Source organism: Denticeps clupeoides, chromosome 4 (assembly GCF_900700375.1).
Source record: "Denticeps clupeoides chromosome 4, fDenClu1.1, whole genome shotgun sequence".
NCBI classification, from domain to species: domain Eukaryota; kingdom Metazoa; phylum Chordata; class Actinopteri; order Clupeiformes; family Denticipitidae; genus Denticeps; species Denticeps clupeoides.
This window is the reverse complement of record NC_041710.1, coordinates 5,975,227-5,994,256: the sequence shown is the minus strand read 5'-3', so window position 1 is coordinate 5,994,256 and position 19,030 is coordinate 5,975,227.

The window sequence follows — 19,030 nt, the reverse complement described above, 5'->3', positions numbered from 1 at the left end:
ATCAATCACTAGCCCCTATTAGGATGTTGGATACGGTTCCAGGACATTACCCATTTCCTCCCCTTTATATCAAACCCCCCCCAACCCCTTAATGTGTTCCAGACGAGCACAATGGGACGTTTGATTTAGTGTACAAAGAGACGTGTACACAGCTGGGTTGGATGGGCTCCGGCAGCTGTTGTGTAGGCCGGAACACGCCGCTAAGTCTCAATCGGGCATTTGCTTATCTAATTAAGGCTCAGGAACACGTCCCGCCTTCCCGCCCCGTCAGAAGGCCGCAGGCCGGCGCGCTTGATGTACAGTGTGAAGTGAGCGATGGCACGCAGGTGACGTCTCGGCCGCGCACCGCGCAGACAGCAAGGTCACGGCTGTCGACCCCACATTCTTCGGCGAGCGCGGCTTTCGTTGATGGATTCCCCATATGACTCGATGTCTCCCTGACCTCCGCCGCATCCGACATACCGGCACGCAGTCACCCTGCCTGCCCATTGGCCAGACGTTGAGGTTCGGTACGCCGCGGCCGCCGCCTCCTCGTCTCCTGCAGTTAACGTCTCCGTCTGACTCCTCCGCAGAGCTGTAGCTGTGAACTTCAGGCCTTCACACAAAAATTGATGCCTGACACTCAGGAAAGACAGAGCATGTAAAAAAAAGGCTCTCGACTCTCATTCAGACGAGAAAATCTCTTCAGAGGGAGCGAAAGATGGAGAGATGCTTCTCTTGTGGTGAGTCGAAAGACCAAAAAAAAAAAAGAAAAGGCCCAGATGACATGAAGTTTAAGAACATGGATAAATAGCTGTGGGATTTCATCTTTTTTTCTGTCTTTGGGGTGTGGATGCTTGATTTAAATAGCTTTGAAAAGAAGACTGTTAGATATCAGAACATCAGGATGCAAATCCACGTAATGGAAGAGCCGATTAGGATGCTTGTGCTAGTACTGCTTCTCTCACTCACGCCACTGGCTGCAGAAAAACCTTGTTAACCTCAGAATACTGCATATAAATATGATTAATATCATATTTCAGAGCAGCACATGCAGGTCCAGGTCATTACATGGGTTGTAGTAACTTACCTATATACACTCACCTATATACCAGAAGACCCAGGTTCAAACCCCACTTACTACCATGATGTCCATGAGCAAGACACTGAACCCCGAGTGTCTCCAGGGGGGGCAGTCCCTGTTAGTACTCATTGTAAGTAGCTCTGGATAAGGGCGTCTGCTGCAGATGTAAATTACCACCAGCATGTGAACAGACTTAAAATGATCTGGATATTAGGAAAGGAAAAGGGAAAGGAAAGGAAAGGAGGAGGTGCATCCGCGAAGCTTCGACGTTCCCAGAGGACGGTAAATGCAGCAGAACCCGGTCTACGCCGATGTTGTGGGGGAGCACGAGCAGCCAAGGCCTCGTGTCTGAAAACCAGGGCACGGAGTACGGGGAGATAATGCTGCATGATGCAGGCCGTCAGAGCCAGATCAAAGCCCAGACAATCAAAGACGAGGAGAGGGAGAGCGTGCCGAGCGCTGCAGACTCTGAGTTAAAAGAGAGAGAGAGAGAGAAAGAGAGAGAGTAAAAAAAAAAACATGTCTGGAAGCTTCAGTGGGACTCTGATACATCTGGGCTCCACCCATATTCTGCGTTGCTTCACCACCAGCCTGCAGAACTCATTTCACCTCGACTCACCACCGTCCGGATATTTTTTTGGCACCCGCCCGCTTCAGACCCTATATTAACTGCAGTCTCAGTTCCGGAACTGCGTTCTCACACCCTCCAGCCCTTCAGCCTCAGAACAGAGGGACTGCCGAGTTAGTACTGTTAGTACTATTTTTACCAGATACAGATTACAAATGCTTCATTACGGTACTTAAATTATGGATTAATTTACATAACTATTTAAATCACAATACTAAGGAACCAATGCAAACAAGTGACACGAAAAACACTGTTAATTTTTACAATTTCAATTTTTTACATTTACAGCATTTATCAGACGCCCTTATCCAGAGCGACTTACAATCAGTAGTTACAGGGACAGTCCCCCTGGAGACACTCAGGGTTAAGTGTCTTGCTCAGGGACACAATGGTAGTAGGTGGGGTTTGAACCTGGGTCTTCTAGTTCATAGGTGAGTGTGTTACCCACTAGGCCACTACTACCCTATGCCACCTTACAATGGCATGATGTGTGTAAGAAAGAGACTCCGTTCTCCTGTTGTTCTCTGAGCAGCAATAAAATTTTGTCCCCCATCTGTAGACTTTTGCTTGTAGGAGATGATACACTAGTTTCATTTTTTCATCTTTATTATTAGTGTTTTTTTTTTATACTTTTTTTAAATCTGTACTTTCTACCTTCCAGACATCATGGGCAAGTTCCACGCAGATAGAAGAGACAGTTCCACTGTCATGTCCATGTTTACATATGACGCTCAACAAGAGGAAACATGTGACAAGAAGAACTGGGAACTGCTTTATGTGTTTATGTGACATTGTTTAAGTGACAATGGCTACATCCTAAATATACTAATTGCATAGTATATTTAAACCTTTGCGTGCTTTAATTGAGAAGATTAAATCACTCCATCATGATGAAAACAGTGACATAAGCTGCTCAGTATGGCAACATCTGGCGTGGAGCTCCATCCTGTTATGGCGTGTGGTGTCTCCGTGCCTCCACTGTGATCCTAATGACTGAAACAGCCTCGTTTGAAGGTGGCCCTGGGCACTGCTATGATAAACCTCAGGGAGAACGTGTGAACTTTGAGAACATCTTCTCTTTCATGATGATTCCTTGTTTCATTAAGCCGTTTGAAGTTCTTCGCTCTTTTTTTTTTTAATGATTTTATTTCCGGTTCCAGTGGAATTTTGCAAGGTTGCAAATTTGTGCACTTCTCACATGAGTCATCGCGGTAATGTAAGAGGCTCAGCTCAGACTGTGAAAAGTGTTGCTCAACGACACCAGGTAATGGCAGAGGCTGCAGGGCGGGGGTGAAATTGCATGGATGCTGCAGAAATGAGTTCCGAACATGGAAACGCAGGTTCGTTCCCAAAAAAACGGAGCACACTTCACAGCCGGCAACTCGCACTACCGCAGCAGAGCTCCTGCAAATGGAATAAATTACAGCACCCGCCAGTGGACGCTCCCTTTAACAGCACATTGTCCAGTGACATGAGTGCCGAACAGGGAAAACTGTCGGTGCGGTGTGTGAGTGTGTGCATTTTTAAAAACTGCATTCAGTATAGTGGAGATGCTTGTGGGCCCTGAGTTAACGTTGACTCAGATGGTGTAAAAGGGTGCATGTAGGGCCACACCGAGGCTCCCTTCTGATACGGGTCGGCTCCCAGGTTGTTCCAGAGGTTCCGCGGACGGGAACCCAAAGTGAAGTCAGTGCAATAATGAGTGCGTTAATGAAGGTCAAAAATGACCTGCAGGTAACTAACCATTGGTAAAAAAAAAAATCCTTTAAGGCGACCTGAAGAAATTAATAAAGAATATACAACATACAGTAAAACAGGTAAATACTTTCTTTGCTCTCAGTAGTGAGACAGAAAACACCAATGACCATTCAGTGCATTACTACTGCTATGAACATTATTTTTATTACGATTATTTTTTTAGATTCGTGTAACGTGGTTTGAAAACTGCCATTTAGTGAGTTTGTATAGAGTGAAAGCCCTGACTGTTCTATTGAGACCCCCTTCACGTTTCATGGACCTTTAATTACCGGGTAAACACTGTCCACCATTAGCTTTAATTGTATGTTTTCTTTTGCACCGCGTCTCTCTCAGGAGCGCCATTCTGTGGTTATACCTCCAAGGGAAAAAACATGTAATTACTTTTCTGTGCCTTCTTTCAAGTGGAAAAAAAATGTATTTTCATGTGTTCCTTCTGCTGTCTGCCTGATGTATAATCAGCTGTGTTTGTGCGGTGGTCCCTGGTGGGCCGCGTGGCTGACCTTAATGCCATTGTGTTGGTTGTCTGGGTCTAATCTCTCGCCACTCGCCGCATTATTTTTGAACTGCGTGCTGGGGCCTGCAGGGCTAAATGACGCAGAATGACCAGTAACTGCTCTTCCAACCCCCTTTGTGTTGAGTCATACGCGCGACAAATGCCGCAACTGTGTTTGTTCTGAGGGACACGCACACTCACGCACAGCTCTGTGGCTCTGTGAGTCCATGCTGCTGCACGCAGAACTCTAAATGCTTGAATTCACTGAAAGACTGCGTCCCCTTTCATGTGTCTCTCTGCGGGCCTGTCCCTGGGCACCTCGGCACGCGCCATAATTAATAGGACGTAGTTCGCAACCGAGATGAGATGAAAGGCGAGAAAGACAAGGCAGCCAGCTCTCACTCCCCATTCATCCAGCATCTCACCAGTCAGGGGCTGCAAGCTGACATTAACAGGAAAAAGGGTATTCATTTCATAACTACATGCAATGTCTGGAGAAAAAAAAATTGTTCCCAAAGAGTACAAAGCCGAACTGATCAAATGAGGAATGCTTGGCCACAGATGATGAAAAGGAACTTTGCTTATTTTATCTGTTATTCTTTTCTTTTGAAAATATTTGTCGCTGTTCATTCTCAACGCAGTGCGCTGATTTGTTCAGGGCCATTAGGAGCGCAGTCTGCACGATGACTGGATAGGAAAATGATTAAAACAGTCCAATTAACTGCATTGCCACTCAAACTAATCTGTAGATTAGCCTGGCACATGTATTAAAAGACATTTCTGACCCATAAAAATCATCACGGTATTAAAATATACTGTGAATATTTCAGGTCAGTCAATCATAATCTATATACAAATGTGTATGTAATATATATATATACACTGTGTGTGTGTCTCTGTGTGTATTGTGGGGCACACAGTGGGGCAAAAAGTATTTGGCAGCCACCGATTGTACAAGTTGTCCCATTTAAAGTGATGAGAGAGGTTTGTAATTTTCATCATAGGTACACTTCAACTGTAAGAGACAGTATAAAAAAATCCAGGAAAATCACACTGTGTGATTTTTTTATGAATTTGTTTTGTATAATGGTGCAGAAAATAAGTATTTAGCTCAAACAAACAAGCAAGAATTGCCGACCTGTTTTTTAAGAAGCTCTTCTATCCTCCACTCGTTACCTGTATTAATGACACCTGTTTGAACTCATTATCTCCGAGAAGCTACCAGCTTGGTGAGAGGAGATCAAATATTGAAGCAAATATTAGAAAATGGATATTCTCCCTCGACCTGGGGCTCCATGCAATATCTCATCTCGTGGGGTACGAATGATCTTGAGAACAGTGAGGAAACTGGTCAATGACCTGAAGAAACCTGGGACCACAGAAAGATTATTATTAGTAACACACTACGTCATCATGGATTAAACTCCTGCAGCGCTAGAAAGGTCTCCCTGCTTAATACAGCACATGTCCAGACCCGTCTAAAGTTCGCCAGAGACCATATGGATGATCCAGGGGAGGATTGGGAGAAGTCATGTGGTCAGATTAGAGCAAAATAGAAGTTGTGTTTGGAGGCGGAACAATTCTGAAGAACACCATAAATACACAAAATACATAAATACCATGAAAATACACACATACATATACAATTAAGGTTCCAGTGACTGAACAGTGGAGGATTCTGGAGTCAGTTCCATCAGGAGATTCTCTTCACCCATTCATCCATGTTTCTGCACAGCACAATAACTGCATTTCTGCCTCCGTTTAGGCTATTTTGCTGGAGCCAGAAAGCCAGTCACTGGGCTCGGCCTGCGTGGCTTGAATGCGTAATGCAGCACTGCAGCTCTCATCATGCCCCGCTCTCCTTCGCCTCCACCTGAAGGTCACCACAGAGGAGGGAACGCTGAACCGGCAGTACCCGAGCTCTGAGCCGGCAGCAGATGGGGGGAAAGTCAAATCAGTATTCATCAGACAACAGGGCCGGCCTCAGCGCAGAGCGCAACATGCAACATCTGTTCTGCAGCCCACTGCCTCGGTTGTGGCAAGAAGTGGCTTACGGCACGGACACAGCCACAGATCCCACCTTCTCGCCTCTCATTAAAATAAATCAGGCAAATATTTCACTCTTTTATTACAATTATCATTATAATATGTTAGCTTGTAATGACTGTAGGTTGACTGTTTTGTGTTGGCGGGGTCAGATACTTTTCTTTAACAATGATGGCTGAACCGGATTGTGAGGGCCTTCCAGATGGGAAGCTGGAAATCGAGGGTGTCAGGAGCAGCCAGCTGGTGGCGGTCTTTGCCCTCTGCTGGTGAGAGGTGGATGTGCTTGATCTCGGCACCCCATCAGTTGATACTCATTAAGACAAGTGATGATAACAAGGCCCAAAGAGCCCATGACGGTGTGAAGATTCTGTATTGAGTTACAAACGCACACACGGCACACACACACCTGTCAATCCTCCCACTTCTTATCAGCGCACCAAAGCAGAGGCGCTAAATAAGATTTTCTTAATCCGTGCACACTCACACATTCCAACAGACAGATGAATGCCAGCACACGCTCTCTTGCTCTCTCTTTCTCTCTCTTTCTCTCTCTCTAACACACACACACACATCTGGACTGATTCACTGTGTGCCATGCTCAGGAAAGAGAGCAGAAAAGTTGTGTTTGGGCTTTTCAAGTGGGTTTTTTTCCGTCTTATCTGTGAACGTGTGTCTCTCTCACATGTGAGGAGGCGGCGTCGTGACCTTTAAAAGCGGCTCCTCTGCACCTCGCCGTTCTGATCTTACATTCGGATGAGGCGGCGTAGCGTTAATCCATCAAGGTTGCTCTGCTTCCCCCTGCAGTACAGAAAAGCAAGGCGTCCATTTTCTGAATTTGAAATCCAGATGTCAAGTCTACAGTAACACACACACACACACTCACACACACACACAGTTAGAAACCATCAGTTTCAGAAGCAGCAAGCACTGCAATCAGCAGTAAAAAAAAAATGCAAACGCCCATCACAATCTCACACAAGCAACAGCCCTAAAGCACGCCCCTTCCCAGCCATTAATTCATCTTCTGTTTGTGCTAAATATCGCTGGGCTCCGTGGATGCGCTAAAACGCGGCTCCGAAGCGTAATCAGCAGCGGCGGCGGAATTATTCATGTGTTTGCGTAAACAGCTGACAGGCCCACGCCGCCACACCGAATTTGGAGAAGAGCTCCCACGAGAATCCTCCCATTTGGCAAATAGAGGTTTGAAATGCGGGCGCGCCCTGCAGAATGTGAGGAGCGGACGCGGAACGCCAGCCCCGGCCGCCCCACAGTTCATGTCGGGGACCTGGCCTGTTGTCGAGTGCGGTGGTGGAGAGCGACGGTCCTCCCTGAATTCTGCCTTACGTTCCTTAATGTTTTCGGTCTGTGTAAGGGATTGCTAAACATGTTCGGATGGGAACCGTAATCTAAATAATAAAAGCCATTTGTGCGCCTTGCGTGTTGAGTCCCATCTTGTGAAATCGCAGGGAACCGGGATGTGCACTGTGGATCATTGCCTCACACATTAGTATTTGCACTGCTGTAAGTAAATTCATTTTTTGGGGGGAAACGGTACGATGCAATGCCCCATAAAACCGTCTAAAGCGCATGAGAAAATGTTCTTTCCTTCGCCATACATGGCATGTTTATGAAGCCTACAAAATTTCATAGTTCGAGATAACGTATGGCCTTATAATTCACTGTAATGATTTTTCCAGAAAGTGTTTTCCTGACCCGTATTAGACCTCTGTTAAAAAAAAAAAAAAAAAAACCTGATCAATCTTTAATCAGAAGGTGAAATATGGAATGTGGCATCCCTCATGCACAGTTGTAAATTCATGACAATTCGTTCGTGCTATGAAAACAGGGCCGTCACTATGACTTTTCTTGCCACGGCGAAAATATATGATGGCATGCAACATATGGAAGCGTTCATCTGCGCGCCGCTCAGGAGAATATGCAGTGTCCTGATAAATTGCCCCACATCACGTCTTTGCGATCCGTGCAGCGGAAAGGCTGCCTGGATCCAGGCAGGAACTGACATCTGAAGAGTCTCTCAGATATGAGCGGTACGTTACTAATTTATGAGCGCGAACGTACAAAAACAAAACTCTCTCTGCCTCCCCACCTTTTGTACGGCATCGAAATATCGACACTCTCTGTACCGCGCGGCAATACATGCTGAACAGTCGCACGTTGCACAGACGCTGCACAGAACTGATAAACAGGGGTGTGACCAGACACTGGGCTCCACTGAGAAGGATGAGACATTTTTGTCCCTGTGTGAGACACGTTCACCATTACCCTCTGTTGGCTGTAATGGTGAATACAGCTCTGGGTGCTGCTAGATGTCCAAGCACTGGTCCTTATTGTGAATGTCTCTGCCACTACAAGGGTCAGACCTTTGCCTTGGTCTTGGGACCACAGTGCAGAAAAATGCGGGTGACGTAGGGCTGGGTAATAGTACAATTGGAATTAGTGATTGTGATAAAATTACGATGATTTGCCCGTATTTCCTTGATTATAGGTTGTTGTTATTCACAAAATGTTGTTATTATCAGAATCTAGCTGGGGGCAGCGGTTAAGGAAGCGGCACCATAATCAGAAGGTTGCCGGTTCGAATCCCGATCCGCCAGTGTGCCACTGAGCAAAGCACCGTCACCACACACTGCTCCCCGGGCGCCTGTCATGGTGCCCACTGCTCACCAAGGGTGGTGGTTAAAAGCAGAGGACACATTTCACCGAGTGCTGTGCTGCTGTGACAATCACTTCACTTTTTAAACTTTAGCTTTTGATGAAAAAACTTTGATTTAGGAAATAGCTGCCATCCAAATGACTTAAAAGAGGTGGTGGCATCATGTCTGCTTATGTCCGAAGTTATGATGCTTCATGGGACGACGGCATCATTTCATGCCTTAATTTTTTTTATCACACAAGCAATTAATCGATTAATAATTAATATCAGATAATTCACTAATTCAATAAAACGAATACAAATGGCAACAGTACATGCGGAACGAAGACCGGCGTTAGGAGGTGAACACTGGTGTCGTGTTCTTGTGTGTCAGCCATGCTTGTCGGAGGACACGCTGTTTCAGGGGGACATCGTTTCCCTGCCCGCCTCATTATGGTAGCAGCGGAGCTGTCGGGGCGATTATGCACTTTGGGGGGAAAGGCGCTTGGAGACCGTGCCAGCTGGCTAAACGTAGAATGAACGAGGCTTCGAGCGAAGCCATACCTGCGGTGACACGAACTTGGCAGCGCTGGAGTTGTTCCCGCGTATTTAATGCACCCCAGCGGCTCCGGCTTGGCCGGTGAGAGTGAGCGCGTCGCAGATCAACGCGGCCATTCATGTTGACTTGCCACAGTTTATACGTGTCACGGCGGGAAAAAAAACTCAAGCCGATCTTTACATCGGACCGCCGGCCCAAGCCAGGAAAAGTAGGTCAGGCGGTCCGTGGAAAACCCACGTTGGGCCCTCGGACACCCCCGTTCCGCAGGACACCTTTTCCACGCGTGTCCAGCTGGCAGGGCGTCTCGGTTTCGGCGAGGTCGGCGTCTCTTTCTGCTCCTCTGACCTCCAGAGCGATCAATTATTCATGTTATTCCGTCATTTCTTCTGAAGGAGCGAGGCTTTCCCCGTCCGGGGCAAAAATCATCTTCCTTTCCTGGAGATAAATCATCTCGGAGCCACGACAGGAAGAGACACACGAGCCCCTCCTGCCAGCCTCTGACCGGCCGGGGTAATTAAAGCCATTTGCGGCCCGGCCGGCGCGTCCACCGTTTGGCTTGGAGGGGACAGGCGGCCCTTGAGAATGGAGGGCCTGTGCGCTGCCTGGACACCCGCTGGCTTCTAATTAGCCGTCGCTTCATCATGCATTCGAGTCTTGCCGCGGGGGGGGTGGCTCAGCTCGCTTGGCACCGCCGCCGACGCCCACCTCACGCGCTGAGCCGCCATTCCTGGCGTGCCCTTGAATGTTTCCCGCGGAAATTCCAGGTAGATCATAATCCAATTATTTGCTCTTCACGCGCAAACTCTGGGGTCGCTTGCACCAGCTGACTGGGGAGCTGCATGGCCTCCGTGCCGATGTGCAGAGCCTCATTAGCGAGCCGCGGTCTGATAGCTCATTAGATCACTGCATTTCAGCATCAAGAATCATTCATATCACATTACCGATGTGGAGCTGTTCTCACTGGAGGACACAGCCCATCACTTCTCCAGAGATGAGGTTCAAAACAGACGTGAAGAGGTGCGTGTGCGTGTGTGTGTGTGTGTGTGTGTGTGTTCTGGCTAGGGGGTGAAATCGCAATGCACACAAATGGCTTCAGTTAGAAGAGAAGAAAGAGAAATGTGTGGTGGCCTGTTTTGTCTCTGAGTTCCATCGGTGGGGACTGGATCTGTCAGGAATGTAAATACCTTAACATAATTAGCCGTGAAAAAAAACCCCAAAAAACCCCAGAAAATGGATATTTACATTTTTATGTATTTGATTTATTAATTTCCCTAAAGGCTTCACAAGCATGCAGGGCTTCACCGGTCCCCCCCCCCATCACCACGAACTCGGTTAAAGAGCAACAGGCGCCGCTGGAACGAGCAGAAAAAAGTGGGTCCGCGCAGAAACATCTGTAGCTTCACACCTCGAGACATCCGGAGAGATGAAGAGATCGCATGTGTCAGGAAAATGAAGGGCAGCAGGACTGAAGCGTGAACGTGGAGAGAAATGGGGAGTGATGTATCTGGCGGTGGTGCGATTACAGGAATTAATGGCAAACAGCTGGACCAGACTCGCTCGCCGTAGATGCCGCATGTCAGCGATATTAATTCTCTGCAGGTGTCTTTTTTTTTTTTTTTTTTTTTTTACTCTGCGAGGAGGCCCAGCGGAGAGCACCACTCCACTACTTCACTTTACAGTCCTCTTTGACTGCTGTAAAGGTAGATTTTTAAAAAAGATCTCCAGCCACCAGTCGAGTGTAATCCTGTTGCTCGCCCTGACTGCCAGTTGGCAAGAAAACTGGTGGCTGCATCCAGAGGCTCCAGTGGGATCTTCTCCCATCACCAGCAAGAAGCCCTGGGCTATGCAGTAGCAATGGTCCTCAGACCTGGAAGAATGATGGTGGGACAGAATAATCAGTAACAGGAAAAATATTTTAGCAAGTTTAGGTAAAGTTAGAAATGGATAAAAAAACATGTAATAGATTGAATAATAAAAGAATAATAAATTCACAAAGTTAGAAATAATGATGTAGTCGAATCCACATCTGCTTATGAACTAGATTCTGTACTAGTGTGAATTTGGCCAGTTTTATTGCCTCTTTAATAAGTGCAACTGTTTTCAGCTACACTAAAATAATGACACTTTTAGAGAGACAGAGACAGAGAGACTTGGGTTAATGAACACAGCACTTCACTGGAACGCAACAGTAAATGTGGCATCTATGCAGATTTTCCATCATTAATAAACAGGCATTTCCAGCTAGAGTCATTTAAATCTAGAACAATGTCTGGACTGGTCTTTTGATCCTTCTTAATGAACCAAACAATTGTTTCCCATTAAAAAAATTGACGTTTCTAAATGGCCAAAAACCTTTGTGCAATAGTGTATTTAAGTGGTAGTATTTAAAAAATGGTAGTACAGAAAGAACATGATTAACATAAAACAATTTTTATGAAATAGAATTCCTTTTTAGCGTCTTATCTGACTGTTCTCTCCTGAATGTTTACAAGTAAAACTTCCTCTAATGTGAGTCACATGTTTATCTAAAACAATTATGTTTTATTACTTAGCACGCAGTTTCATATTATGCACACCATATTTTACTCACATACATACATATCAACACCCACAAGACCTACAAACCATATTCTTTTATAAACAATTTATTTTAGAAGCTTTTACTTTCTATTGTTTTTCTAAAAAAATTATACATTTACTGTGTGTGCCTAAAGTTAGGGTTTATACCACCTTATACCACCTGTTGCCTTAAAAAAATACAATTTCATTGGAACCATTTACAGGAATTGGCAAATTTTTTTTGTTCACAGGAACTGAACTGGCTAAACTGAGGTAAACTCCGATTGGCCCTTCAAAATGAACCTTTTTTTAGCTTTTGAAATATAATCCTCTTGTCCCACTCTTGGGTTATGGTACGAAGAATGTTCGCCCAAAAAACACAATTATTAAAACAATGCAACGATTGGATTCAAAGCTATGCAATTTCTGTTTGTAATGAGCCAAATCCTGATCTAACTGGGTGTGAATTTAATTTAAATTCTGCATTTTTTTTTTACATAATAAAATATATACCATATATTGTGTGTAATTGATAGATGTTGTGTAGGAGAATTAAGGAAAAAGCCAAAAACTGTTAGAACCTGTTAACACTGGCATTCCATCCTGGAATGCTCTGTCCCACCATGTCAGACAGATGCTTTTTAAACAGGGATTTGACAGCAACATGTTTGACATATTTTGGTTATTTTTGGAATTGAGAAAAAAATTAACAGCATATACATGGTATTATGTTCCATCATGTCTACACAAAAATATCTCAAACCCCAGTTCTTAATGGGTATAACATACATGTACTAGACAATAAAAACTCTTTTTAGTTTTTTTAAAACTTTTTTTTAACTATGTATATGTCTCTAACAGGGTGAAATAACCAGAAGAACAATCTACCCATAATTACTGAATGTTTTTCTGGCATTCATATTCTAATAGTATGCTAAAAACATTAAAAAAAAAAATTGTCAGAGACAAGGAAAGGCTTATATGCTCCAGTTATAGTCATATGACTTCATTGTTCAAAATTATGAAACATTTTGTCAAAAAATTACATTTTAGATCCGTTGATTACCTGGAGGTGAAAAAAGGGCAGGAAAATATTATATACATGTTTTTTTTCCTTTTACTAGCTTGTTTTCTTTGTTCACTTTTCAGTCTATTAATGAATTTGAGAGAATTCATTTAAATGGGCCAAAACCTTGGTGAAAGCATCCCTTCATAATTATAATTTTTTTCTGCAATCTCTCTCTGATTACGCAGCACCCTCTGTTCATTTTCATTCTGACCTGAAATTCTGACCCCCTTTGACCAAATAGCAAATTTTAATGAAAAATGGAGGGTTTTCTTTAGGTTGTCTATACCTGTGTTGAGATGACAGCGCCTGGAGCAGGTGAAATTAAGACCTGCGCTCATGAAAAAAAAAAAAACGGGGGCTTGACAGATGTCAGCTTTCATGAATCTTTTTCCCGCTAAATTAACATACATGTCGCCTCATGCTTCGGGAAGCCGCGCCCTGTGACTGGATCTGCGTGAATCAAACATTTGAGGCCAGCTGAAATGAAATGCAGGCTCCATGTAAAGATGTTTAATAAATTTAATTTAGTATGCCTATTTTTTTTGTTTTTTTTTGAACAGAAACCATATTTCTTGGCCCGTTACACGGTAAACGGCAACACCCGTATCTGGTGGCCTGGACACATTTCCAAAAACATGGCAGAGGAAACAGCCTCATATTTAGAAGTAATTTGTCAGGAAAACTCAGTAAATTCCAGGTTGTTAGCGCGCCGCTCAATGCCAATATCAATTCACTCCGACCCGAAGCTTGCCACTCGTCCAAGCGCTCTCTCTTGTCGTCCTCTTTTTCCTTCTTTCGCTTTTTACATTTTTAAAAAAAAATTTTTTGGCTTCTGTCAGACTCATTGTGAGGTTCCACCCCTCCCTGCTGGGGGAGCTGGAGACATGCATTCCAGATTCACATGTTGTCTGCGACTAAGCACATCCAGACTTTTATTTTTTATTTTTTTTACATGGGAAAAGAAATCGCGCCGAGGCCCAGAAATTCCCCTTCTCCTGTCACGCTCCGCGTCCCGGGCTGTGAGATTCCGGAGACGCCGCCGCTGATTTCGCCGGGGACGACGAGCACGGAAGGTGCTAATGACTTTTAATGGGCTCTCGCCCGGCCACCAACAGCGCCACGGAAACAAAACGAGGAAATGAAATGAAATCGCTGTCTGCCACCCCTCCTTTGGCCCCACCCTGGCAGAAGCAACAATGGATTGGGCCCCGGCCTGTGGCTCCCGCTTGCCGGGTTTAATAGTCTGCCAGCAGGACTCAGCCGGCGCTCTGCAGAGACGGGGCCCTTGATGTGTTCGCCAGCGCAGCTTTGAATCCAATCGTCGGGGCGCTGGTTCACCTGTAATCAGTCATCCATATTTAACGCAGACGACCGAAGATGAGGGCCGAGAGCCGGGGACGCTCGCCAGAGGCCCATCACAGTCAAAGAGCGGTGGCGGGAAGTCAGGACAAGGGAGCGGGGATGCGGGGGACGATTCACTGCCGTCTCTCTGGACTCTGGGAGAAAGAATTTCGAGCGTGGATGGACTGACGGGTGGTAGATTGCGGTGTGGAATTATTTTTCGAGACTCTCAGGAAGTGTCTGGAACCCTTCGCCGCTCTACAAACACCGAGGCGTCACCAGTCTTCGTGCGAGCGTCCTTTTCGAGAATGCGTGCGTCTGCCCTCATATCTCATCCTCATACGTAGGAGTGCGGCAGCAGCTGGTTTGCACTCCTCTGACATGTTTTTGTGCTTAATCTTGTAAGATAAGGGCCGGGATTTTAGCTTCTACACCTTCATTATTTAATGAGCAGAACGTGGCCTGACACGCCACGGAGGCTGAAACAGAGAGAGTGGCCACCTAGGACGTACGGGAAAGGCGTAGAATTCCCGCCTCTCCTGAGCGCCGGAGCCTCGCTCTCCAGCGCGCCGCGACGTGAAGCCCCACGCTGAACAAACAAGGCCCCCCGTCTCATGTTCCTCCTCCCCTCCGTCACCCCTGTGTGGTCCGGGGCTCGGCTGTCCTCCCCTGCGCTCCGTCAGGCCCGGCCCGCCACTGCCCCGCACCGTGGGAGGCTGGGAAGCCGGGACCGCGGTTTCAACACGTGAACGTCACGAGAAAGCTTCACATTCGTCAAAAAGAGAGAAAAGAGGCCATCTCCTGTCCGACCCCCATTGTTAATGCAGGCCTCTCTCTCTCTCTCTCTCTCTGTCTCTCTGTCTCTCCCTCTCTCTCCCTCTCTCCTCGGCTTAGCGCTTCCTGCACGTTCGATGGCCGGAATCGGCCGCATCGATCCGATGAGCTGAGGCAGCGGGCTGCGGTCGGCCTACGGCCCTGACAGCGAAGCGAGGGCCAGCGCTCTGCAGCCCACTCCGCCGGGTGCCACTGGGACCGGGGCGGCGGGGGGGGGGAGAGTTCTGCACCACTGATCCGCGCTGACAGTGATTGACAGCTTCCGAGAGGAGAGCTGATGGCCAGACTTCTGCGACGGCTTTCTTTTTCCCTCTTTTCTGCCCTCAACACTTCCTGAAAGGACGGACGTCTTGGCCGTCGCTGAGCTTCAAAGGCTTCAAACAAGCCGTGCGTGCGTTTAGGTCCACATATGTGAAAATGTGCATTTTTCAAAAGAACAACGTGAATATGAGGAACCGGGAGGAATTTTAGAAATGTCGCTTTGTGCAGTTAATCTTCACCAGCCCATAAACCTTTACATCCTTATTCAGAGCACTACCGAGAGCCTCCAGTCCCCGCAGCCGCGCCACCCAAGTCCCAGACAGTGGCTGACAAGCGCGCCGCTTCCACCGCTGCCTTGTGGCGCGTTCCAGTGGCCAGGTTCCGTCCCAGCGCTAAATGAATTCCAGAACAAACGTCCCCCGTGGCTGTAATTTAATGATAAACCTATTAGACACCAACGTGGCCCGCAGGTCCGGATCTGAAGCTCGGGGCGTCTGGTCGTGCCAGTTGTTTATCTGTCAGGTCCGATGATTCAGAGGAACGTGAGCCAAGGAGCACCAAATGAATCCGAGTGTGAGTGTGTGTGTGTGTGTGTGTGTGTGTGTGTGTGTTTGTGTGCGTTGTACATGCCGAGGTTATTACTGCCTTACCGGGTGTGTTTAAGAGGAGCGTGACTGGTCTGGTTGCCGTTGCCACATCGGCGTCGTAATCACTGAACGCACGTCGGGCCTTTAAGTTCATTCATGCCTGAGTTCAACACGCTTCAGCTCGGTAAAGACGCTCTGCCAAATGCAGTTTGCATGCTAATCGCGGCAGCGCTGCGCTGTGCAAACATGACAAGACTGGTGGCTTAATGGCCACTAAATCGCGCTCCCCCTCTCTCCCGCCGCTCATTAGGCCGCGGCTCCGCTCATCTGCCGTCAACGACATGAAATGCGGTTCCGCTCACGGAATCGATGTGCAGATTTTTCCATCTCGTTTTTCACTATAAATTCGCTCATTTTGATCATTTTGATCTTAATTGGCGGCGCTCGGTGATAGTCGTTCCCCTGACCTTCCACCTTATTCCATCGCTCCTCTTTACCATGCGTTCTGTAGCATTCAGTGACATTTTACTGCGGTGTAATTACCGATGCGCCGCGATGCAAACGGCAGATCAGATCTGTCTTTTTAACACCGATTTTTTTCTGCTGGCCGTAACCATTTGTATTCTGGCCTGTCAAGGGACCTTCTGTTTGCGCTGCAGTGCATTATTTTTTTTCTGTATACGTTTTAAGCAGTGCCGGCCGTGTAATATGAAGGTGATGGTTCTGGTAGGATGAGGAAGAGCCCCTCAGCTCAGTCAAAGTGGAAGGTGAAGTGACTGTCATTATGATGCACAGCATGACAGGCACCTCAGTGACACCTTGGCAGTTCGGGATTCGAACCCACAACCTTCTGATTACAGGCCCGCTTCCTCACCGGCTAGGCCGCCCCTTCACTACTGAGGGACCATCATTTACTGCAAGTCGCTCGGCGGACAGCCGCCCTGTCCCTTTTTACCAAAAAAGGGACAAAACAAGGACTCTTGATGGGAATTTGCCTACAGACAAACACAAAAACATGCACATGGTCACAGGAAAGACACACTTCTCACGCACAGACATACACACTCATTCTTTTCCCCTCACTGCGTGCTGAAAACTCTCCAGGGCACGCGTGTTTTGTGCAGTAAATAAATGAATTATAATGGCTATGTCTTTTCATTCCACTGAGTTACTGTGACAATGATCTAGAATTCCAATGGACTTTAGACACAAGCAATCGTGCATTTTTTTTGTATACGCTTTAAGCAGTGCCGGCTGTGCAATATGAATGGAGGAAGCGTCCCTCAGCTCAGTCAAAGTGGAAGGTGAAGTGACTGTCATTATGATGCACAGCATGACAGGCACCTCAGTGCCACCTTGGCAGGTCGGGGTTCGAACCCACAACCTTCTGATTACGGTGCCGCTTCCTTACCCGCTAGGCCGCCACTGCACTGCTGCGGGAGCGCAGCGGACCACCATCATTTACTGCGAGTCGCTCTGCAGACACACACACTTCACACACACAGACATACACACTCATTCTTTTCCCCTCACTGCGTGCTGAAACCTCTCCAGGGCACGCGTGTTTTGTGCAATAAATAAATGAATTATAATGGCTATGTCTTTTCATTCCACTGAGTCGCTGTGACAATGATCTAGAATTCCAATGGACTTTAGACACAAATGGAAGGAGGGAAAGAAGGAACCGTCATATTAAATGTCATTTAACAAATTGCGAACGGACACAATCTTTAAATACGCCCCATCGAAGTCCGAGCAACGAATATGTTCAAATGCATCACATCCCGAGAAGATGTGATATCATTTTACGGGCGACCGTCAGACGTTAACCTGTTCGCCATCTGCTGAGTGAGCGGATGCAGCAGCCTTTAAACACAATGTGGCCACAGACAGAGCCGTGCTTTAAGCTCTTTTACAGCGCTGTTAAACATGCTCCTCTACACTTTCCCAGCTGTGGCAGCGAGTTCTGGAAGGAAAGACGGGAGGATCACCAGGGACGAGCCAGAATGTTGCTGCATAGAAAAGAGGGTTCAAGGATCCTCTCTGTGTACAGGAAAGTTTAGTTGAAGTTGAAAGACTTTGCTGTCACTGCACAATCATACTTAGTACAACAGTACAACAGAATTTAAGTCCTGCCCACCGCCCCCCAGTGCAAAATGCCATAAAAGAATAAAAGAGTAAAAGGTAGTAACTTCAAAGAAGATCCACGAGACGCAAAATAAATCCGTAATAAATACGAATCTGCACAGGAGTGTGCAAAACAGTCAAATGAGTCAGATAGAGTACTGGTACGAATTGTAGTAAATGTAATGTAGTAGCAGCAGAGCAGATGCAGTGTGTACATGACCTCAGCGCCCTGAATCCCCTACCAGAGGGCAGAATCCGAAACACCCCATGTCCCAGGCGTGGGCAGTCTCTAGCGATGAATGTGTGACCTGCATCCACACTCTGAAAAAGTGTGGACGATGATGATGAAACACACAGACATTGTGTGTTAAAGGGAATGTATGCACACCTTCCTTTAGTATGTGCGCGTATGTCATTGTGTGCAACTGTAACCGTTAATGCTCGTTTTGAATTTTTTTTTTCTTCTTTATTTTACAACCAGCATTAAAATGACATTTACATTCATGTTTTTACTTTCTGTGTGTTTGCGAGGCACTGTGTATCTGCAGGGGATGAGCCGTGTGAACGTATGTGTCGTACTTATGCATTTTGAGGTTGCATCCATGGCTGTAAGTGTGATAATGTGTGTATGTCTGTGTGTATGTGCGTGTGTGTGCGTACTCATCTGGCCATTAAACAAGGTTCCCTTTATTCCTCTTATTGGAAAAGCATTTCCCAGAGGTCCACCCAAGGCTGCATATTAAAACCCAGTTCATTATTAATCCTCAGCCACAGTTCTGGGTGGCAGGTCACACTTTAAACACATTTCCTGAAAAACGGGGAAACCTGTACCACATTTTTAGATATTTGATGCAATCAAGCAAAGGGGGAAATAATGAGGTTCGGTATTTCATGACCGTGAGCATTAATGCACATTTTCTCCAACAGGAATCATACTAATCTCCTTAGCTTTCTTATCGTGCTCTCAGCTGTGCTTTTTCTATTATTGCTAGGAAAGCATCCCTTAAATCAATTGCCAGGGTTTTTTTTTTTCAATATATTTAATTTCAAGG